This window comes from Hyperolius riggenbachi, chromosome 2 (assembly GCF_040937935.1).
Source record: "Hyperolius riggenbachi isolate aHypRig1 chromosome 2, aHypRig1.pri, whole genome shotgun sequence".
NCBI lineage: Eukaryota > Metazoa > Chordata > Amphibia > Anura > Hyperoliidae > Hyperolius > Hyperolius riggenbachi.
The window spans coordinates 92,822,116-92,847,104 of record NC_090647.1 but is presented as its reverse complement, the minus strand read 5'-3'; the positions used below and the strand labels follow the sequence as shown (position 1 = coordinate 92,847,104).

At 43.2% G+C, this 24,989-nt stretch overlaps 1 long non-coding RNA gene across 2 annotated transcripts in view; it reads right to left on the bottom strand.

The window, feature by feature from the left end:
• Positions 1 to 1,558: 1,558 nt before the first annotated feature.
• LOC137543968 (uncharacterized) overlaps positions 1,559 to 24,989 on the bottom strand; it is a 72,275-nt gene continuing 48,844 nt past the window's right edge. The window contains exons 2-4 of one of the 2 annotated variants that reach the window (XR_011025680.1): positions 22,661 to 22,802; positions 15,769 to 15,823; positions 1,559 to 1,673 (exon numbers count right to left, since the gene is read on the bottom strand). This is a non-coding gene — a long non-coding RNA (uncharacterized lncRNA). The remainder of the gene's footprint in view (positions 1,674 to 15,768; positions 15,824 to 22,660; positions 22,803 to 24,989) is intronic. The other variant, XR_011025679.1, reaches the window with a different exon arrangement.

The following is a 24,989-nucleotide window of genomic DNA, read 5'->3' as shown; positions in this document are numbered from 1 at the left end:
AAGTACATGAAGGAAGGATGTTTCAATGTCTGGTGCCAACAATCATGCATGCAGGAGGAAGAGTGATGACATGGGGCTACTTACTATACCCAAAGATGGCGACTAGGGATGATCAATGAGATGTAAATAATTTCTCCTTGCATTCAGATTTCATGTAAATTATATGCAGCTTGAAATTGGACCAATCACTATAACTTACTGACAGTTTTTATTGGTCCAACTTCATACATTAACATGACATTTAAATGCAAGGAGAAATGAATTGCATTTCATTGATCATCTCTAATGGTAACTTGCATACAGTGACTGGCAACCTTAACCAAAAGACCTAGCACAACCTCTCTGTTCTTTGCCTTATTGGTCGCGATTCCTCCTACAGCAAGACAATGACGCAAATCATGTCTTTGGGCTGTCAGAACTATCTTTATCAAATCTTGGAATGCCAAACAGTTTACAGTCTTAGGAGATAAAACCCCATTAAGCAGATAGAATAAAATGGTCATCGCATACGTCGGCCATCTCAATATCAATATCGAGCACCGTTATCACTGCACACCTGATCGAGCACGTTTGACTAAGATTTTCAAGCACGTCAGAGCAAGATTTACCGAATCAATCATCAGCACAGACGTGCTGCAACACAGATTTCTATCCGATTTGATAAAATTATCGAACCGGATGGATGACCAGTCTTCAAAATTGCTAGATGCATGGCCACTGGGTTATTCGGCTGACATGCCACTGGCGAGCACTTATCTTTTTATCTCATTGTCATCTTTTCATTTTGTTGAACTTATCTGATGTGAATAACGTAAATACATACCTCCCAACTTTTTGAGATGAGAAAGAGGGACACGTAAGCCACGCCCCTGCCACACCCCTGATCACGCCCCCAGCACACCTCGAATGCCACATACCATAAAGATTTCATAAGAAAATTTTTGTTTTATAATTCAAACCACACTGGTCCTTTCTATCTTGGTTCATTTTCCTTCATATTAACATTTGAAAATTAGGAACTATAACAATTTTAAGGATGGGAATAACATTTAGAGCCAATTAAACACATTTTACAGTAGATAAATACATATATTTACATAGAAAGAGGGACAAAGTCCTGAAAGAAGTACAAATGAGGAGAAAAGAGGGACAGGGCTCCCAAAGAGGGACTGTCCCTCCGAAAAAGGGACAGTTGGGAGCTATGTAAATACATCTATTAATTTGCGCTACCTATCTAATGCTCTTGCCTGATTAGACGTACAGCCCCGTGTTTCTTGAAGGAAGCAGAGAAGAAAAAATATCGCCATGGTAACAAATTACTGTCATCATCTCTGAAATGTTGAAAAGCAAAAAATAGCTCTCTCTCTCTCTCTCTCTGTCTGGAAAATGCATTTAAAATGCATGACAGATTAAAGGAAATATTACATAGTTGTGTGTACAAGAGAAGAACAAGTCTCCTCACCTGTTTGAAGAAACATAATGTTCAGCTTTCAACTTTTGTTTTTTGTTTTTTTTTATTATTATGCAAGTTCTTTGTTGAAGGGAACTTTTACTGTATCGTTCATTCTCCTTATCTTTTCCCCTCACATTTCCAGACTCCCATTTTGTCGAAACTTGGTTCTTTTTGGTTTTGCCTTGCAGGAGGATTGGAGGAGGCAGCCTGGGTGAAGCTCCTATTAATAAAACAGACATGACAAAAGTTCTGTAGTAGTTGAGTGTATTTGACTGCTGTGACCTAATGGAATATTGTTGCAGTGGAGGAAGGAATTTGGTGGAGCACACAGTCCTGATTCTTCATAAGACCTAAAGAGGAACTTTACTGAATGTACCTTAAAGGGAACCTAAACCCTAGGAAAAAAAATTAGTTTCACTTACCTGGGGCTTTTACCAGCCCGTTGCACCTATCCTGTGCCCTCAATGGCACTCCTGGATCTTCTGGTCCCCCGCCGGCAGCTAGTTTCGTTTTTGCCGACTCGGAGTCATTACACGCGTTACTGCAGTAACAGGATGCTATAGCGGGTGTCAACACATACAAAGATACGTGTTGACACCCGCTATAGTGTCCTGTTACCACGGTAACGTGAGTAATGATACGCGTGGCGGCCCGCTGACTCCGAGTCGGCAAAAAGGAAACTAGCTGCCAGCGGGGGACCAGAGGACCTGGGAGTGACGTTGAGGGCACAGGATAGGTATGGTGAAAGTTTGTGAGTTTTGAGTCATAGATTGGTTGAATATCTGGGGGTCCCTCACCCCACTGTCCCCATCTTTCACCACCTGCCTAAAATCCACAAGCCGGGCACTCCCCCAGAGGGTAGGCCCATAGTTGCGGGCATTGGTTCTTTGGGGTAGCGCCTTAGTGATTGGGTGGATTCCATGCTGCAGCCTCTTGTGAAAAGACTGCCTGGCTACTTAAAAAATACTAAACATCTGTTGTCTAGCAGGGAGGGGGTATCGACTGGTCCCTCCCTTTTGGGTGGGTCCGGCCGGTCTCCTCCCAGCCTACACCTCTTTTAAACTGTGTACTTTAGCTGTGTTAAGTTGCTATGATTAAGGACCATATTAGGTCCGAAACATGTCAGCATTGTGCATGTCTATCTGTATGGGATAAGTCCTGAATAAACTTTTGAGACATTGAAGCGGGCCTGCTCCTTCCTTCATCCAGCTTACCCTTTGGCCCAGGCCGCCCAGGTCCAGCTCTGTCCATTGCCGGAGTGTAGCGGTATACACATCTTTCCATTTCAATATATAGACATGGGAAGTGTTGCTGGAACCAGGATAATTAACTTAAAATCGGGTATCCTGAAAAATCTATTAGAGTCTACTATATGTATGGTGACTCTTTAAAAGGAACCTAAACTGGGAGAAAAAAACAGCAGTTTTACCTCCCTGGTGTTATGATTATTTCCAGATTTAGGCCCAGTGCACACCAAAAACCTTTAGCAGATCTGCAAAACGCTAAAGGTTTTTGAAGCAGATTTCAGGGTGATTCTAGGCATGTTTAGAGACGATTTCTAAACATGGCTAGCGTTTTTTGGAGCGTTTTTGTGTAGCAGATTACAAATATTGTTACAGTAAATCTGTTACTGAACAGCTTCTGTAACAAAAACGCCTGGAAAACTGCTCTGATCTAGCATTTATCAGAGCGGTTTTCCACTTTCCTGTACTTTAACATTGAGGCAGAAACGCCTCAGAAATCTAAAAAATGCTGCAGCCCCCAAGTTTGCATTTGTGGAAAAAATGAACTGCTCTGGTGTGCACCATCCCATTCACTTTCATTAGCGAAGCAGTTTTCCCCCTGCAAGTGTTTTAAAAAACGCTCCAGAACCGCTCTGGTGTGCACCAGCCCTCAGGGTCTAAAAGCCGTGCAATTTTTTCACAAGCTTTTATACCTTAAAAACAAGAAAAAATATATACCACATAGAGATCTACAGCAGCTCCTGCACATAACTCACTCAGGCACGGGATTACCGCTCTGAGCTGTGGATTTCCACCCCGAGCCTGACTCGGGATTACCGCTAAGGAGGTTAACATACCTGGGGCTTTTTTTCAGCCCCTGCAGTCCTTCTGTGCCCATGCTGTGATTCTGCGATGCTCCAGTCCCCCGCAGTGCCCCTCTGCCAGCTGGATGCGTGGCCCTGGTCACGCACCTGCTGATCGCACTCCTGTGCACAGGAGTGTATCGAGCTTGTATGCAGTACGGAAAAAATGTCTACTCTGCTTGCCCAGAATGTTCCCAGTAATGGGAGCATGATCAAGGATGCCTGCTGCCAGCGCCTCGCATGCGCAATGACCGCCGACTGGCTGAGTTCCCCAGCTGACAGAGGGGTGCTGCGGGTGACTGGAGCATCGCAGAATCACGCCGTGGGCACAGAAGGACTGCGCGGGGGATTTGGAAGAAAGTAAGTTCAACTGCAGTTTTTTATTCAGTTTAGGTTAGGTACCGTTTAAAGTGGTCTTTAACGCCGACATAACATTCAATACAAATGTGTTTTCCTACTTTTTATTACTCATACAGTTATCATATTTGCTTTTGTGCATAAGTAATATTGTCTGTTTACAATTTACAGGTTTCCAATGTGTAGTTTAACTTGCCCTGAAACCTGCCATTGCATTTTATTCCAGCTGCTTTTTATTATATATTAACATCTTCTAATTAGCTGTTCTGTGCTGTTTGTGTGCTTGAAGCACAGAAAGCTTCACAGAGAGCTCATTTTCATTACACATTTATCAATATTGGAATGCAAATAAAGATACTGTTATCTCCTGTTTGGATGCGGATTTGCAAATGAATAGCAGGAGAAAGTGCTTAGTTTAACCATTTCAGTGATGTTCTGCTAAAAAAACAATTCTGGGATAGTAGCTTTCAAGCTGTGAGGAATCTTTTAGAGCAAAGTAGAAATGCTGACTTTCAGACCACTTTAAAGGGATTTTGAAGTGAGGTAACACACTTCAGGTTACATACATACATATTTGATGGGAAAGCCCTGGATGAATAGCAATTCAGCACTTGTCAGGCAGTCTTCATAACTATAGTTCTGAAGATGAGCACATCCGTACTACGACTGCAAGTGACTTCAATGGGGATGGCGCAGGAACGACGGGACAGACCGAAGACTAGGAATGCTCCATGGTATCCCGAGTCTTCCTGCTACATAGGTGTATATAAAACCTGAAGTGTATAGCCGGTAATTTGGGCACTGAAGACACCAAGCCGATACTAGCAGGGAAGTAGCCAGGCCAGGATTTACCTCACAGGAGCCTATAGGCACAGATGTCCTGGCACCTTCCACTTCTCCCTCCATTAACCTACAAACCTCCACCTTATTGCACCACAAGTGTCTCAGCTGTCATTTCTCCCTTATTTCCCTTGCCCACGATAGGTAGCTACAGTTGCCCCTTCATATTAGGTAGCCAGAAATACTTCCAATACTAACCAGCTAGAGATGCCCCCAAGTATTAGGTAGCTAGAGGAACCTCAGTATTAAGTAGCTAGAGGTGTCCCTGAGTGAAAGGGGATCTCATCAGTGGAATGCCGAGAGCAGGATGAGTAACCTCTCATTTACACTCTCATCAGGACTCTGCATAGGAAAGGAGGGAGAGAGGAGAGTGAGCCACTTTTCCATCATCCGGCACCTGTAGGCACGTGCCTACAGTGCCGCATGGTAAATACAGCCCTGGAAGTAGCAATGGCACTGAGCATCATAGCAGTGGTGCAGTTATAGTCAGGCTTATCCCAGTAGCCTGATTTTCACTATCATGGTCCTTTAAAACAGACTCTTTCTTCCAATAAGCTCTCAGTCTAACACCTGCTGTCTGTGCGCAGCATACTAACTGTTCCTCTGCATGTGCCAATTTATAGCACATTTATAAACATTCCCTCTGGGCACATTTCTATGCAGTCTCTCCTCTTATAGTTCCTATTCTATCATTTTGTAATGCATTTATTTTAGTCGTATGAAAATATCAAGTGCATTTCAATTTTTCTGGTTAGGATTGTAACTTTCCAAAAGCCTTTGAGTAATTTACGCAGGAAATGAGCCTTCAATATCTTTATGTATCTTCTCAGTGAATCCTATTGACATTTTTATGTTTGCTTCCAAATCCATTAAGAAGGCAGTATAACCACGCTGAGTGGGTTGCCACAGCATAAAGGGACTAAAGTGCAGTACTGTCATCAGGTTCATCACAAACAGAAAACTCAAGGACTTTATTCCTAATAGGTGGTAGATGGTGCTGCAATGTCCAACCCTGAGACCTCTTATTTATTTCATTATGTGAGCCCTGCTGTTACTCTTCTCTTCCTGCTGCTATCGTTTTTTCACCTCTTTATACCTATTTATTCACTGTGTGCCCCTTATGCCACTATTCTCTGTTCTATGCTGCTATTTACCTTTATGGTTCTACCTCAACTTGATCTATTTCTAACACGTACTACCTCATGAATATATATTTTCACTACCTCATGAATATATGCTCTCACTACATGGCTATATGAATTTCATAGTTTGTATGTAAGTTTGTTGTTGAGCACTGGCACTTTATTTATTTGTTAGCAGCAGCGTTTTGAAGGTGTATGTAACCTAAATGTGTGTATGTATGACTCTCTAGTGATTACAGTGGCTTGCAAAAGTATTCGGCCCCCTTGAAGTTTTTCACATTTTGTCACATTACTTCCACAAACATGAATCAATGTTATTGAAATTTCACGTGAAAGACCAATACAAAGTGGTGTACACGTGAGAAGTGGAACGAAAATCATACATTATTCCAAACATTTTTTACAAATCAATAACTGCAAAGTGGTGTGTGCATAATTATTCGGCCCCCTGAGTTAATACTTTGTAGAACCACCTTTTGCTGCAATTACAGCTGCCAGTCTTTTAGGGTATTTCTCTACCAGCTTTGCACATCTAGAGACTGAAATCCTTGCCCATTCTTCTTTGCAAAACAGCTCCAGTTCAGTCAGATTAGATGGACAGTGTTTGTGAACAGCAGTTTTCAGATCTTGCCACAGATTCTCGATTAGATTTAGATCTGGACTTTGACTGGGCCATTCTAACACCAGGATATGTTTTGTTTTAAACCATTCCATTGTTGCCCTGGCTTTATGTTTAGGGTCGTTGTCCTGCCGGAAGGTGAACCTCCGCCCCAGTCTCAAGTCTTTTGCAGACTCCAAGAGGTTTTCTTCCAAGATTGCCCTGTATTTGGCTCCATCCATCTTCCTATCAACTTTGACCAGCTTCCCTGTTCCTGCTGAAAAGAAGCAACCCCAGAGCATGATGCTGCCACCACCATATTTGACAGTCTGGATGGTGTGTTCTGAGTGATGTGCAGAGTTAGTTTTCTGTCACACATAGCGTTTTGCATTTTGGCCAAAAAGTTCAATTTTGGTCTCATCCAACCAGAGCACCTTCTTCCACATGTTTGCTGTGTCCCCCACATGGCTTGTGGCAAACTGCAAACGGGACTTCTTATGCTTTTCTGTTAACAATGGCTTTCTTCTTGTCACTCTTCCATAAGAGCCAACTTTGTGCAGTGCACAACTAATAGTTGTCCTATGGACAGATTCCCCCACCTGAGCTGTAGATCTCTGCAGGTCGTCCAGAGTCACCATGGGCCTCTTGACTGAATTTCTGATTAGCGCTCTCCTTGTTCGGCCTGTGAGTTTAGGTGTACGGCCTTGTCTTGGTAGGTTTACAGTTGTGCCACATTCCTTCCATTTCTGAATGATCGCTTGAACAGTGCTCCGTGGGATGTTCAAGGCTTTGGAAATCTTTTTGTAGCCTAAGCCTGCTTTAAATTTCTCAATAACTTTATCCCTGACCTGTCTTGTGTGTTCTTTTAACTTAATGGTGTTGTTGCTCCCAAGATTCTCTTAGACAACCTCTGAGGCTGTCTCAGAGCAGCTGTATTTGTACTGACATTAGATTACACACAGGTGCACTCTATTTAGTCATTAGCACTCATCAGGCAATGTCTATGGGCAACTGACTGCACTCAGACTAAAGGGGGCTGAATAATTACGCACACCCCACTTTGTAGTTATTGATTTGTAAAAAATGTTGGGAATCATGTATGATTTTCGATCCACTTCTCACGTGTACACCACTTTGTATTGGTCTTTCATGTGAAATTTCAATAAAATTGATTCATGTTTGTGGCAGTAATATGACAAAATGTGGAAAACTTCAAGGGGGCCGAATACTTTTGCAAGACACTGTATCTCTGTGGCACAGTTCCACTTTATTATATATTAATTACTACTTATTTTGTGGCACTGTTTAATATTACTAGTTCGCAGAGTTTCCTGGGTGAGCCATATATTTATTTATTACTAGCGCGGCGTAATATGTTGGCGCTTTATAAATACAATAAATAAATAAATAAATAATAATAAATACTACTAACACAGGGCTTTGAATATATTATTGTACCATTAGGGGCCTATGGCCCAGGTCTCGCTGCCTTGTTTTTAATTGTTCTTAACACCTCCCTAGCGGTATGGACAAATCTATCCATCCATAAAAACATGCTGTGAACAGTATAAACGGGCACACACATCAATACTCTCCTGCACTGTATACTAGACCCTTGCTTGACACATTTTGGCAAGTTGCAGGAAAAAAAAAGTTTTAAAAATACATTTGATCACTTTTTGCACAGAAATCCTGGGAAAATTGAACGCCAGGGAGGTTAATTTGTAGTTGGCTTTCAATAAAGACTGTTATATTTATCTTACATCCTGATTTTTTACAATCATTGCTCATCTCCAAGTATTTACAACAATAGGGGGGATTTCTAGCTTTCTTGCACTTGTTGTAGTTTATTGTTTGAGGTCGGTGACCTATTCCCCCCCCCCCCCCTTAATTTTAGCCTACTATGGCAGTTAGAGTAACAGTGGTTACCTAGTCATGCTTGCTCGTTTGTTTTGGTGCTAAAAGATGGTGCTGCAATGTCAGGCATTTCTCACTTTGCCAAGATGGCGAAAGCCCTTCTTCTCAGCAATCATGGTTTCATTCCCTGGCTGTATCTGAGCTATACATGCTACATGCTAGAACATGAACATGCTACCAGGGGCGGACTGACAACTCATGGGGCCCCTGGGCAATAGGAGATTATGGGGCCCCGTACCAGTGTTGCCCACCTTTCACATTACTTTTTACAAGATATAATAATTTACTGACAATAGATATTTTATACTGATAAAAACCCCGCCGAAAAATGGGTGTGGTCATGCAACAGAATGTAGGAGTGGTTATGGGTGGGGCAAAATATACATGACCTTAGCAGTGGTGTAAAAGGTCTGGCGCGGAAGTTTAAGCTCTGCCATAGTGTTTCCCCACAAAATACATGTAATCTGTCAGCATTTCATAAAAAATCCACGCAATTTGGCAGAGGTTCCTCCTAAATACAGATAATATGGCAGTCGTTCCCCCAAAATAGACGTAATCTGGCAGCAGCGTTTGCCCCAACATACACATAATTTGGCAGCAGTTCCCCAAAATATGCGTAATCCGGCAGCGGTTCACCCAAAATACATGTAATCTGGCAGAAGTGGTTCCCCCAAAATACACATACTCTGGAAGCAGCGGTTCCTCCAACATACACAATCTGACAGCGGTTCCCCAAAAATACACATAATCTGGCTGCTGTTCTCTAAAATACACTTAATCTGGCAGCAGCGGTTCCCCAAAAATGCAGTAGTTAATCTGGCAGCAGTTCCCCCAAAATAGGTGCCCCCAGTATAGGTAACCAGGCTTAAAGGTATCCCCAGTGGAAGTAACCAGGTCTATAGGGGTTCCCAGTACAGGTAACAAGGTCTATAGGTGTCCCCAGTATAAGTAGCCAGGTCTATAGGTGTCCCCAGAATAGATAACCAGGTCTTTAGCTGTCCCCAGTTTAGATAGCCAGGTCTATAGGTGTCCCCAGAATAGGTAGCCAAGTCTATGGGTGTGCCCAGTATAGATAGCCAGGTCTACAGGTGTCTCCAGAATAGGTAGCCAGGTCTGTAGGTGCCCCCAGCACAGATATCCAGGTCTATAGGTGTCCCCAGTATATGTAGCCAGGTGTATAGGTTTTCCCAGTATATGTAGCCAGGTCTATTGGTGTCCCCAGTATATTAGCCAGGTGTATAGGTGTCCCCAGTATATTTAGCCAGGTCTATAGGTGTCCCAAAGATTTGAGGCTGTGCAGTGAAGGGGAGAGGTGTGCACAGCGGCTGGGAAGAGGGGAACGTCTCCCGCCCTTCCCTCACCTTGGGGCCCCTCTTCCTCGCTCTCCCCTCTGGAATTTTTAAGTGTCAGTGGCTGACAGCGGGCGGTGACTTACCGCTGTCTTCCAGCCGCTGGAGGGAGCTCTGCTCAGTGTGCCGCTAATCTGGTCTTGAGTAGACCAGATTAACGGCACACAGAGCAGAGCTCCCTTGCGGCTGGAAGAACAGCGGTAAGTCCCTGCCCACTGTCAGCCGCAGACACTTAAAAATTCCGGAGGGGAGAGCGAGGAAGGGGGGCCCCAAGGTGAAGGAAGGGGGGGAGATGCCCCCCCTTCCCCGCCGCTGTGCACTCCTCTTTCTTTTACTTGCTGCCTCCCCTCCTGCTCAGGGTGCTCTGAAGGGCACCCCCCGCGACCACGGGCCCTCGGTCCATGCCCAAGTGCCCGAGTGGTAAGTCCGCCCCTGCACGTTACCACTAGTGATGGTCATGTCTAGGAGAACTCATAGAGAATCATGTGATTCGCTTGATCAGCTAATAGATTTGCAAAGCTCTGATTTGCTGTGATCACATCCTGCTTTAGCACATGATCATGACTATCAAATCAGAGACTTACATATCTATGTAAGGGGGCTCTGTATTGCTGATTTTGTGGTGAAACCCCTCCCACAATGTGATGTCAGCACCTCATAGCACTGAGGTACTGACATTACACTGTGGGAGCCGTATTGCATTGTGGGAAATAACAGCTGTATACAACTGCCAAAAAAGCAAGCAGCATCTCCTTCCAGTAACATCACCTGCCCGCAGTAAAAATGTCACCATGTGATAAATGTCAGAATGTAAATCAGGGAGAGGAAAGATTTTACAATGAGCAAACACAGATTAAATCCTTTGTACATAATTATTGTAAAAATGAAGCTGTGAGAAAACGCGGAAAAGCCGCTGCGTGTGCTCAGAACAAGGCGGCTGATTCCGCATCCAACGCGGCGGTTTGCACGCGTAGGCCTACATCTGCCAGTATGGCTGAACGCGGAGAGACCGCCGCATGCCCTGATGGCGGTGCGGCTGGTTCCGCGTCCAGTGCGGCGGGTGGTACGCAAGACATATCTGGTGTGGCTGGGACTGATAGTCCACACAGGTTCAGAAGGACGCGCGCTGAGAGGCAGAACTTTTATGACAGCCAGAAGGGAGTCAGCTGACCAAGCCGGTCAGCTGACGATTCAACCAGTTCCCATTGGTCCAGCACTTAGGGGAGGCGCTGGAGAGCCCTGGGCTATATATACTGGGTGGTGGTCATTGGCTGGTTGTCTGCCGTTGCGATCACTACGTGGAAGCACTCAGACCTTATTGTCAGAATCTGTGTTATCATTCTGTTATACTTCAGACTAGTTCCAGGGTGTTGATGATCAAGGACCTCACACCCAAGATTAGGGACTTGTGTTATCATTCTGTTATACTTCAGACTAGTTCCAGGGTGTTGATGATCAAGGACCTCACACCCAAGATTAGGGACTTGTGTTATCATTCTGTTATACTTCAGACTAGTTCCAGGGTGTTGATGATCAAGGACCTCACACCCAAAATTAGGGACTTGTGTTACCATTCTGTTGTACTTCAGACTAGTTCCAGGGTGTTGATGATCAAGGACCTCACACCCAAGATTAGGGACTTGTGTTACCATTCTGGTATACTTCAGACTAGTTCCAGGGTGTTGATGATCACGGAGCTCACACCCAAGACTAGGCATTGTTTATTATCTGTTATGACTTTCTGCTTTCCTGACCACTCTTCTGTTCACTGATTCGGTACTTCGCTATATCTGATACTCTGTTGCCAAACCCTGCTTGCCTTAGGATTACCGAATCAGCCTCCTGTCTTTGTACTTTGTATGTCCGTGTGTTGCCGACCTGGCTTGTCCGACCTTGAGAGCTATCTCCTCAGTTAAGAGATAGTTCACAGATCAGTCAGTGACATCCTCCTATTGGTGTCACTCACGCTCTGGTCCTTTCCTCTCCCAGTCTGACTCCTCCCTGCGGGAGATTCTCAGGCTGCTGTAAGGTACTCATACTCTAGCAGTATTCCTTACTGCCTTTGTACCTGTCCTCCTGATATTGTTCTCAAAGTATTACTGTTGCACCAAACACTCATATCTCTCAGGTGTCCAGAGATTAGTAATATATCTGATTATCGGTGATACTGCAGATCATCAATAATCAGGTATATATATCTGTATTTTTGGTGATACTGCAGATCACCAATAATCAGATCCTCTCTGTGTTACACCGATCGTTACAGAAGCACTTTTTTATTACATTATTTTCACTGGAGTTCCTCTTTAAAGTAAACCTGTAACAAAACAAAGTCCCCCTTGGAGGTACTTACCTCGGGAGGAAGAAGCCTCTGGATCTTAAAGAGACTTCCCCATCCTTCTCAGCATCCGAGATCCAGCGCTGGCACCTCACGAGAATCCACCAACAAGCATAACAAGCCTGGGATGTGCCTCGTGCAGGCGCAATTGCGGCTCTCTGTTTGGGCCCAAACTGTTTGTCCAAATGCCACCCCTAGATTTTTCCGCCTGAATCATGTGATTCAGGTCAGGGCTGGGCCAAGGCAGAGGCTAGAGAGGCTCCAGCAGTGTATGAGGGGCGTACAACTCACTCAGCTATCATTCCCCTATTGTGTTTGAAGCAGAGAAAAATAAGAAAAGGGAATACATGGCAGTGACTACAAGCCAGATAACAAGATTATGGTGCTGGGGAGGGGCGCCTTTTAGTCTAATAGCAATCAGTGTGACGGCTGGGGTGGGAGGGATGGAGAAGCGCACTTTGGTGTCTCAGCCTTGGGTGCTGGAGGACCTTGTCGTCAATACTCTGATTCAGGTGGCTTCATGGTAGGTTTGATTCTGCTTATCACAATATGCTTTTACTAGTACTTTTAGCAAAACCGATTTCTGCAAAAACAGCCTGTGTTTTACAATTATCCCAGTCCAGTTGACTCATCTGGAGAGTTTCAACGGCTTCCATACTGGATCCCTGGATGCAGAGCTGGGACAAGGTCCTCCAGCACCCAAAGCTGAGACACCAAAGTTGGCCCCTCCATCTCTCCCACCCCAGCCGTCACACACTGATTGCTATTAGACTAAGAGGCACCCCAGAGCCCGCAACACCTTAATCTCTAGTAACTGGATGCAGTCACTGCCATGTAACCCCTTTTCTTATTTCTCTCTGCTTCAAATACAATAAGGGAATGATAGCTGAGTGAGTTGTGCGCCCCCCTCCTACACTGCGCCCTGAGGCTGGCCTCTGCCTCGGCCCGGCCTGGATGGTGCTTACACACAGATGGAACAATTGAGGACAGATCAGCAGTGGTTTATCCATTAATACGCTTGCATGCAAAACGATCAACATTGGCATTTTCAGCCATCTAATAAGGTGAGCCGCTCTCTGCATTGAGAGGCGAGGATTTATTTTATACTTTTAAAGTGAGCGTCCAAGGTAAAAAAACAAAGATCCACTTACCTGGGGCTTCCTCCAGCCCGTTGCAGCCGTCCTGTGCCCTCGCCGCAGCTCCGGAGACTCCCGGTCTTCTCCCCTGGCACAGCCGACCTCGACCAGGTCTGGTTCCGGGGCGGCATCTTCTGCGCTCCACCGCGCGTCACGTGGTCCGGCCGACGTCATCAGGACAGTACTGCGCAGGCACAGAACTACTGCGCCTGCGCAGTACAGTCCTGATGACATCGGCCGTGGAGCGCAGAAGAGGCCGACCCGGAACCTGACCTGGCGAGGTCGGCTGCGTCAGGGGAGAAGACCGGGAGCCTCCGGAGCTGCAGCGAGGGCACAGGACGGCTGCCACGGGCTGGAGGAAGCCCCAGGTAAGTGGATCTTTGTTTGTTTTTTTTCACCTTGGATGTTTCCTTTAAACACAAGGAGCACTTCCTTCTTATCTTTTATACAGTTTCCCAGCTGTATTGTGGTATTCTACGGATGAACAGTTGCATACTTGTGTTTTTAACCTTGTAACTATTTACAGTGTGCTCCAAGTGAGCTGCCCCATGGACTGGGGGTTTGCGATACAATTTTACATCTTCAATATGGAATTTAGTTCTGAGCACCATTTGACAGGAGGGACATTATGATTGTAGAGCAGGTGCAGAGACAAGCAACAAAACTGATTAAAGGGATGGAAGGTATCACTTACCAGGAAAGGTTAGATAAACTGGACTTATTTAGTCTGGAGAATAGACCCTTCGAGATCTAATTAGCATGTACTGTATAAATACATCACAGGGCAATATACAGTAAAAGCTTGGCAGATGAGCTATTTGCCCCAAGGCTAGGGAGGAAAAAAGTTTTTGCCATGTGCTAAGGAAAGGGTTTTTTTATAGTAATTACCAGGAAGTAGTTATGGCAAATTCTATATCTGTGTTTAAGGGGGCTGAGATGCTTTCCTTTCATTGAAACACATCCATGGCTATAATAACTAGGTAACTTATGAGGGTGTAGATCCATGGATTTTATTTGATTGCCTTTCGGAGTCAGGAAAGATTTTTCTTCCCTTTTTAGGGCCAATTGGACCAAGCCTTGTAACGTTTTTTCGCCTTCTTCTGGATCTACAGGGATATGTGAGGGTGCAAGCTGATGTTGTACCTTATTTTCTGTGTAAACATGATAGACGTGCTGTATATACTCGCGTATAAGTCTAGACATTTAGGTCTGACTTACGTAATGAAAGTATAGGGGTGGACTAGTACACGAGTCACTGGCAACACTGAGCACATGAGTAATGTGTGTGCTATTTAGTGACATTACCATTTGCAGCAATTTACACAGAGGAAAGTGACATTTTCTTGATAAAGGAAATGCCAAGAAAGCACAGGTCTGAAAGTCCTGGCCACAGCAATTTACAGGGAAAGAGCAGGAGTGCAGCTGTTAATTCTTCCTGGTCCCCAAGTGAAGCCATTAACTTATTGGAGTCGACTTGTATTCAAGTATATATATATATATATATATATATATATATATATATATATATATATATATACGCAGAGATGGATTAGGATGTATTGAAGTCCTAGGCAAGGTAGTAGATTTGGATCCCCCTTGTGGTCCTTTTGGTAAGCTGAAGTGGAGAGAGGTAAGAGAAGGTGGCAGGTAGGCCCCTTGACACCCACTAGGCCCATGCACCTGCCTAGGTTGCCTGGTGGATGATTCTGCTCTGTATATACGTGTCTATTTTCAACCCAAATAACTACTGTATGTAACATGGTCTTTACACCCCTGTCCTGATTAACATGTCTTGCAAAATAGAAATAGAACAATTTCCATTTTCCAGGTGTACATGACAATAAAGGTACACTGCTCTAGCTCAGCTGTTCAGGTTTACATAATAGATAACATGTCTGCATAGAATGCCTGCAATCCACTCATTTGATATTAATGATTATGGCTGTCTGTGGCTCGTCTTATGCAACACATCATGCCGCGGATAAGCTTGTCCCTGCATAGGGTTTAAACATAAAACTATACACATCTAGCTGTGAAAAAAAATCACAGCACATGAGTCATAAACATTTACTTTATGCTATGGTGAATGCCGTCTCCCTGACTGTTGAAGCGGAACATATATAACACACCCTGGCAGTCCGTGAAGGCACTGAGTAAACACTTGCTGCTAAGCTCCTAGTAGATTAGCACAGAGATTCACTAGCACTGAGCGGTTATCGAGCTGTCTACAGAAACAAATCACTCTAGATATCACTGACCTACTTTTACCTCATAACTCTTTCAAGTAAAGCCGTGTGGCTTCCTTTTTATCTTCTTTCGCTATGTTATACTTCTGTTTTTACATTTTGAGCCCCATCATATCAAACAGAATTTGCCACGAGTAAGGCTAAAAATCAAGGTTTTGCTTGAAACAGCTAATGTATTAATTACCTTTTATGTTCTTGTACTTAGAATTTAGAAGGGCAAAATGAACTGCATTAGTACCTTTAACATGGAACATGTTTTATATTTAAAAGAGAAGGTAAAGTTGAGAGCCTTTGGACCAGACTTACCGTATATACTCGCAAGCAAGCCGACCCGCATATAAGCAGACCCTCCAACTTTTACCTGAAAAAACAGGAAAAAATGATTGACCCTCATATAAGCCGGGGGTAGGAAATGCTGGCCGGGTGATCCCCCCAGTGTGTCCCAGTATAGCTAGTATAGTTCCCAGTATAGCTAGTATAGTGCCCAGTATGGGTAGGTAGTGCCCTAGTATAGCTAGTAAAGTGCCCAGTATAGCTAGTATAGTGCCCAGTATGGGTAGATAGTGCCCCAGTATAGCTAGCATAGTGCTCAGTATAGCTAGCATAGTGCCCAGTATAGCTAGTAAAGTGCCCAGTATAGCTAGTAAAGTGCCCCAGTATAGCTAGTATAGTGCCCAGTATAGCTAGTATAGTGCCCCAGTATAGCTAGTAAAGTGCCCCAGTATAGCTAGTAAAGTGCCCCAGTATAGCTAGTATTGTGCCCCAGTATAGCTAGTATAGTGTCCAGTTTGGGTAGGTAGTGCCCCAGTTTAGCTAGTATAGTGACCAGTATAGGTAGGTAGTGCCCAGTATAGCTAGTATAGTGCCCCAGTATAGCTAGTATAGTGACCAGTATAGGTAGGTAGTGCCCAGTATAGGTAGGTAGTGCCCAGTATAGCACCCAGTATAGCTAGTATAGTGCCCAGTATAGGTAGGTAGTGCCCAGTATAGCGCCCAGTATAGGTAGGTAGTGCCCAGTATAGTGCCCCAGTATAGCTAGTACAGTTCCCAGTATAGATAGTGCCCCCCGGCTCCCCCGCCCCGCGGTCACCGCTATCACCTGAGCTGGCGCCGCATCTTCTATTATTCCCATCTCCGCTCGTATAGTAATTCACAGCAGCGCACCCCACGGCGGCTGCTGTGATGACGAGGCAGGAAGCCATAGAGAGAGAGCGGTTCCCATAGCTACAGGAAGCCGCTCTCTCTCTATGGCTTCCTGCTTCATCATCACAGCAGCCGCCATGGAGCGCGTTGCTGTGAATTACTATACGAGCAGAGAGGGGAATAATAGAAGACGTGGCGCCAGCTCAGGTGATAGCGGCAACCACGGGGCGGTGGAGCGGGGGGCGCGGACCACAGGTGACTCGCAAGCAAGCCGACCCCCCCAACTTTTGACCCCCGTTTTGGTTGTCAAAAATTCGGCTTGCTTGTGAGTATATATAGTACTGATGGTCATAAGTAATCTTACAAACCTGACCTGGGTTCAAAAAAGTGGTAGGAAACTCAAAATTATGTTTTTGTTCTAAAATATTGAACACTAGCATACTCTTATGGAGCATAAACAGACTGGTCTAATGTCAGTTGAAGGGAGCATATTTACACTTTACAGAAACTAACTGATAACACCGCGGTCGACAGGCAAATTATGAGATTGTCTAGTAATTAAGTAATTACTGAGCAGAGAAAGTTATCCAAGTCCCTTTAGAGCTTTTCTGCATTGTTTACTCATCTTAGTATAGCTTAACACAATCTAAAAATTTTGGATAGCAACAAAAAAACGTATCAATCGGCTTCTGAGTGGAGTGAAAGTTTGAATTATTAACCCTTCTAATAATTTTGTAAACCAATCATATGTTTTTCCTTTTTAGCTTTCAGATGATATTTGAGTTTCATCCCACTTTAAAAGTTGCTGAAAAAGTACTGTATATACTCGCATATAAGCCTAATTTTTCAGCACAAAAATATGTGCTGAAAAGTTACCCCCTCGGCTTATATGCGAGTCAGTTGAGCAGAATGGATGGTGGAGCAGGTTTTGTTACTGGCAGAGGAGCGTAAGGATTGTACACTAGTGATCCTGCTCTTGCCAGTTGGCTCCCTGCTGTGTCCGTGCTCTCCATCCCCTGCAACATGGTGTGCAGAGTGTGCTGCTCTAGACTACCTGTCTCCCCTGGCTTGTGGAGCGGAGCTGGTGCAATGATCCGGGATTCTTCATATGTGGCATTCACTGTCTCATATATATGACCCCATCTAGTGGCATCTTGAGACACTACTATCATCCTTGTGGCACATGTGGTTATTGGGAGGGGTGCTGACTTGTACTCGGGGCACATCTGGCTACTGTGGAGGGGGCTTTACTGGGGAGGGGGCTTATATGCGAGTCAATCACTTTTTCCTGGTTTCTAAGGGAAACGTGGGTACCTCGGCTTATGTGCGGGTCAGCTTATATGCGAGTATATACAATAAGTATAATGAATCAAATCAATATTTGCTGGGTCAGAATAGATGGGTAGAGAACTCAGATACCGTCATTCCTAACCTTGACATTAATATATCGGTTAGTGATACCGAGTTGTGATGGACAAGTTTTATATATTGATGCAAGATCTCCAGTCTCGATGTCCAAATAATCTTGATGATTTATAATTATGTGATAATTCAATGATTTATTCCATCTGCTTTACTGAAATTTCTGAGTCTATGTGCTGAAATGTACTGATTGTGTTGTTTTTTTGTTGTTGTTTTATACCTGCAATATGGCCAGAAGTACATTTTTGGCTTCCAGATAAAAATTTAAATACAAATTCTCTATTAAAAAAAAAAATTGCTGGGTCTGAAGAGAATAGATACAAGGGTAATCTAAAAAGTAAAAATGTAAAAAGTTGGAATATTAGCGCTAGTGGCAAAGTACCTCCTCAATATAAATACAGAACAATTTACAACAAAAGATACTAATAAATATGTTCAAAGAATAATTAACTGCCACACCAGGCCAGAGATCAGCAGATCTGATTCATGGATAATCTGGTGTCAACCAAAGGTTTGTGTAAATTCACAAGCCAGATGCGGGGAAAAAGAGGTGCCTAAAGAATGGAGGAGGAAATCTGATGAACATATGAAAGAAATAGAATATTACAAGATGTGGAAAGTGGAGATGAATCATCATTCTACGTATAACTGGTTAAATATTAACTAAAATCATGTTAGAAAGAATGAAAGTAGACAGTGTGTTCAGACCGAATCAAATACAATTCTTGCCTAGACTGATTAAAAAATTTAAGAATCTTAACAGAGCAGTTTCCAGAATGGAATTCGATGCTGAGCTTAAACTTTATTGACTTTCAAGGAGCTTTTGGCACACTAAAAATAGCAAACACAAGGGAAATAATGGCATTAAATGGAATATCAGATACATTTATCAAAATAACTTCATCCCACTACAGAGACTTCTCAGCCAAAAACAAATGTAACTTTCCGGACCTTCTAGAAATAAATCATGGAGCTGTACAGGGTTGTATCTTCTCTTCTCACCTTGTTATTAATTATAGTAACAAGGTGGACATAACCACTTTGCATCCAGACCTTGTTTCTCCTCTATAGACCAGAGCAGTTTTGACATTTAGCTATGTCCCTATTTAATTAGCAATAACGTTATCCATTGTTATGACACCTTAATGAAATATATATCTTTTTCTTTTCAAAACAAACTACGGTAGGCTTGCATTGTATAGCATTTTTCCCTCAATTTTGTTTTCTATGCATTTTAATGGGAAAATGATGGGAAAAAATAGAAAAAAAAACGCATTTCTCAGTTTTACCAATTCCAGTTTAAGAATAAAAAACTCTATGGTAGATAAAAAAAACACAAAAAATTTGTTTGGCTATTTCTACCGTTTATAACAAAACTTAGAGTATGTTCCTGTCACAATTTATGGTGAGGAAGGATATTTGATTCTGAAATAATTCTACAGTGTGTATGTAACGAAAAATCCGCAACACCGGATGGATTACGGAAATATGGTCGCATCCAGTCCGGCAAGCGGACCTTCCAACGCGGGATGCGGAAATTCATCCGCATCCGCTGTGCAAACCTGTCCGAGCACTCTGCTCCAAACTCACCAGCATGCTGCTCACCAGGGCTCTGCCATCTTGCCTCTAGGGGGTGTGCCCGCACGCCAGACACGCCTTTATACTCTTAGGGCCTTTTTCCACTAGCCTGCGATTTGCTTCTGATCGCAAATCGCAAGGTACATTAAACTAATGTAAACTGCAGCAGCAATTTCCATTAGTGCAATCTGATTGCGATGCGATTTTGGTCAAAGCGCAATCGTCGTCCTGCCGCGTTTTGTATGCGATTGAGCTGGACTATAATGAGTATAGTAGCTCAATCGCAATCGCATGGTGGAAATTGAAACGCGATTGCAATCGCGATCGCATTTCGTAGTGGATAAGAGCCAGAGACTCCGTAACAAAAATTGCATCCTGTTTTTTATCATCCTACAAGTTCCAAAAGCTATTCTAATGTGTTCTGGCTTACTGCAGCACTTTGTACTATGACAGTCTCTGTAATAAATCAATTTATCTCTCTCTTGTCAGACTTGTCAGCCTGTGTCTGGAAGGCTGCCAAGTTCTTCAGTGTTGTGGTTCTGCTATGAACTCCCCCTTCCAGGCCCCTATATGCACACTGCCTGTGTGTTATTTAGATTAGAGCAGCTTCTCTCTTATCTTTTACAAGCTGGATAAATCGTCCTCTGAGCTGGCTGGGCTTTCACATACTGAGGAATTACAGACAAGGGCAAAGCTGTTTGCAGGAAGAAAAGAGCAGCCTGAAACTTCAGTGCATGAGAGATGCAGGGGGAAAGAAACACACAAATGATCTCTTGAGATTCAAAAGGAAGGCTGTATACAGCCTGCTTGTGTATGGATGTATTTTCTATGTGTGGACATACTGTACATCAACCTACTTCCTGTTTTGGTGTCCATTTTGTTTGTTTATAAACAAACTTTTAAAAACTGTTTTTAACCACTTTTAATGCGGCGGGGAGCGGCGAAATTGTGACAGAGGGTAATAGGAGATGTCCCCTAACGCACTGGTATGTTTACTTTTGTGTGATTTTAACAATACAGATTCTCTTTAGAAAGCGTGTCAGCTGACCTGGAGGTCAGCTGACATTTTAGCCTGCTCTGATTGGTTGCTGCCTGGGGTGGAGACTTCTCTCCCAGGCAGTATATTAGGAAGTGCTTTTCAGTCACACTTTGTCTGTGTTTGCGATACCCTGTGTCAGCACTCAGACCTAGTCAGCCTTGTCTCTGGTATTGTGTTATATATTGGTTTATCGCCAATATATACACATATTATACTGTTTTATTTATCGTGTATGATTCTGTGCCTGTCTTGACTACTCTCTTGCTTCCTGATTCTGTACTTCGCCAGCCCGTACCGTTATCGACTATTGGCTTGGTTTCCGACTATTCTCTTGTCTCACGTTTCTGTACTGCTGCCGCCTGATCTGTTGCCGAACCTCATTTTGTTTGACCTTTCTCCCTTCAGTGGAACGTCTCCCACTGTTGGGTTCTATCAGAGGCTTGCCTCTTTGAGACAACCGCCACTAGCAAACCCTTGCTGCTAGAGGTCGAGACTCCTCCACTCCGTCCTTGGAGGATCTCACACACGGGGTTCCCATTCAGAGGTAACCACACCTCTGAGGAATTACGGTGTGGTGGATATTTCCACAGACTTGAATTTACACTGTATATTATTACTGTTGTCTGCTGTTCCAGCTTGCTGGAGGTTGTATCTCTGTGCCCTATAGAGATACTCTATTGTACCGAGCACCCTCTTGCATACGATTGTATCGTGTCACGCTATACTTGCATTATTGGCGATTCTGCAGATCACCATATAATCAGGTATAGCATCTGTATTATTGGTGATACTGCAGATCACCAATAATCAGAATATCTGTGCTTGCTGACACCAATCGTTACAGTGTATTTTTCATTATGAACTAAGAAAAAATAAAAGCTCTTTTAATAGTAAAAATCAATCTTATTAGCTTAGGGAACATATATTCCCTTTCACCAATTAGTGCTGCAGCAGATAGTGCCAGAGGTGTGCACTGGAGCAATGTCCAACCATGCACAGCTGTGCTTCAGCTACAAGATATATATATACTGTATGTCCTCATTTGGCTTAGATGAGGTCACAGAGGATGTAGATATACTGTAGTGGTGGATAAAGTGGTTAAAAAGATCTACCAATAACAAGTAACAATAAACAACAATAAACAAATATAAAATAGAAAATATTACACCTAGAGCATCTGAATTTCCCGGATGACATATTGTATTCCTAAAGCTGTTCACCAATAAAACAATCTTGATGGTACAAACTTACCACTTTGATGTAACATGAGTACAAAGTATACAAATATACAAAGTATATTTACTCTGTTTGACCGTTCTCCAGGCAGCACAGTGTCCTAGTGGATAGCACTCTCGCCTTCCAGCGCTGGGATTCCCAGCCCAGGCACTTCGACTTTGAGCCCCTCAGAGAGACAGTTAGTGACGCGACAATATACTGCATGTATGTTTATACATGTGTGCGTGTGTGTATGTAGATATACATGTGTGTGTGTGTGTGTGTGTGTGTGTGTGTGTGTGTGTGTGTGTGTGTGTGTGTGTGTGTGTGTGTGTGTGTGTGTGTGTGTCTGTGTGTGTATATACAGTATATATGCATGTATGTTCTGTAAAGCGCTATTGAAGATGTGCTATATAAATACTAAATAATAATACTAGCCATCATTTATTTTGCTAGTAAGAATTAGTATCACCTCAACCTCTATGGCCTGAAGATCTGCTGCAAGAAAACATAAGTACTGGGGAAATAATTTAATTTGAATGCTGGGAAAGACATAGGATTTTCTGTTAAAATTAAGAAAAGTGCTTTGTAGGAAAATTGTTGATGTGGCATTGCCCTTAGAGGGCCTGGGGCACGCATGGCATAGGCGAATGTCTGAGCATTGCAGCAGATCTGACAGTGTATACACAGGTAAAAACTTCCACATGACAGAGCTAACAGATCACACTATGCATCGGGGAAATACAGAGGATGCTATTTTGGCTTTCTTCTAGAAATGATGCATCTTTCTAAAACACTCACTTGGAACACTTAGAAGTTAGTTGTCCTGATTCCTCTGACCTGATTTGTAGAGGCTCTATTTTTTTCCGGCAGTTAGAACTTTCATAATAAGGTCAGCAACAACCTCAGGCACCATTGATGGTTGGTTAAAGCGAATTTCCACCTTCATTAGAAACATGGCCATTACATATATTAGTGATACACAAGTCATTTTGTAACTGAATATTATAAAAAAAAAACCAACACATTTTTAATTTTGCAGCCTATGGCTTCAATTCATCAAGCATTACCGCATTCGGTAATGCTGAAAACAGCTGAGTTAACGGAGCACTTAAGAAAATGTTAATTCATCAAAGCTGTTACCGAATGAGAAGCTGAAATGACACAGCAATGAGATAAATTACCGACTTGTGCTCAACACATGTCAGCAAATGTCAGTAAATGTTAATTCATCAAGGTTACCACATTCGCTAGCACATTCGGTGTTTATCTCCAGCTCTCCCCTGTCGTTACAGGCTTCGAAAGCCTTCTGTGTGAATGTTTTCATGATTAGCAGGAGCAGGCAGCCAATAGAAACAGCCCCTGTTCTCCTGCAAGTGCTGCTGATAGGTCACACAGGCTTCTCCACACAAGCTTCCAGACCTCCCAGGCAGTGAGCAGAGATAACGGGACAAAAGATATCCCCAGATGTCCTTCGGTGGTTTAACCCTTTGAGTCCCTGTTTGAATATACAAAGATGCATGTGGTGAAATCACCAAGCATGGCATTTGTAAAGTCTCCAGGAAGTTTATCTACGTTGTGGCAAAGAAGTAAAATGTTAAGAAACACTGATGGACAGATTCAGAGCAGCAGAGGCAGTATAAGTAACAGTAAATATAACACGTTTACATAAAGGGATGTCTGGATGCCTTCTGTTGTTATCAGCTTGTAACAACACAGAGACATTCCAAGCTGCTCTGCACCACTCTGCTGTTATCCAACAGCCTTTGATGAACTGAAGTCATAGTACTTCGGTAACTTAACGAACCTCTACCGCACATGGGAAAATATTGATGAATTAGCACAGTGAAGTGTAAAATACCGAATGCGGTATTTTAAGGACTGGGATTTTGTTATCGAACACCCTTTGATGAATTGAAGCCTATGTGTCTTAGACTTAGAGGGCTCATTTTTTTCTCCCAAGACAAGAATCAGAACATTTTTTTTTTCCAACAAGATTTATTGACAGAAAAAATAAACAAAAATATCTCATTTGCCAAAGAACAAAGCACTGTGTAACAGCAAGTCAAAACAAAGAACAAATTATAAGAAATTAAAAAAAAGAAAAAATAATACAAATAAAAAGAAATTATAAGCTTATAAAAGCAGCTGAGCACCAGCAAAAATATTGCAATAACGGATAGGAGTAGATCTAGCAGAACCCAATCACAAGCCAAGCCATATCTGAAACTCTACTCCGAAGAGCTCCAATCCTCCCAAGGGGCCCATACACTATCAAATAGGCTCCCCGGTTTGTTTAATGTCATAGTGCTCTTCTCCATCCAGTAATATTCTTTTATTTTATTGATAACTGCAGAAAATGGGATAGAGGTGGATCTCCACTCTTTTGCCAGAATAGCCTTTGTAGCATTACAGAAACGTAGTAGCAGTTTGTTTTTGTACTTCGACAGTGAAGAGATCAGTTATCCAAAAAGGGCCATCTATGGGTTGGGTGGAATGTCTGTTAGCAAGAGCTAAGGTTAGCGGAGCTAAGGTCAGGAAGTGATCGGCAGAAGTATGAGGAGACGCCCTCTGGAGTTTTATTATACAAAGCGCTTTTTTACCACATGTTTGTGAGTACAAGTCCTTTTATTGGCTTATCAGTCTATAGAATTACCCAGTGCTGGATACAGAGGTGATCCGGGAGGTTGCAAGTGCCGGGAGAGATACCACACACACTTAAGTGAATGCAGCTGTCTGTAAGGGTGGACAGCAGCGATAGAGGGTGAGCAAGGAACCCGGTGTGTGGATATTGTGCTGTGTTTTAGAACTGGTGGCAATAGGAAGCTCTGCACTATGATATGTTGTTTTGTATCTTTTTTGAGATATTGAGCTGCTGAGAAAATAGATGTGGAGCCTGTGGATTTGAATAAGCGATATTGCTGTCTGTGAGGCGAGGATGCCTTGCCAATAGGTGAGCGTGCTAACTACTGGGTGGAGCACCAGGTGGTGGAGTTGGCCCAATAATAAAACCATTTCACACAGAGAACCCTGTAGGGTGGTGGTTACTCTACCAAAGAAATATACAGTAATACAGACTATACTATGATCTTTCTTTTTGTATTTCTTCTGTTATAATGGTTGACGGTGG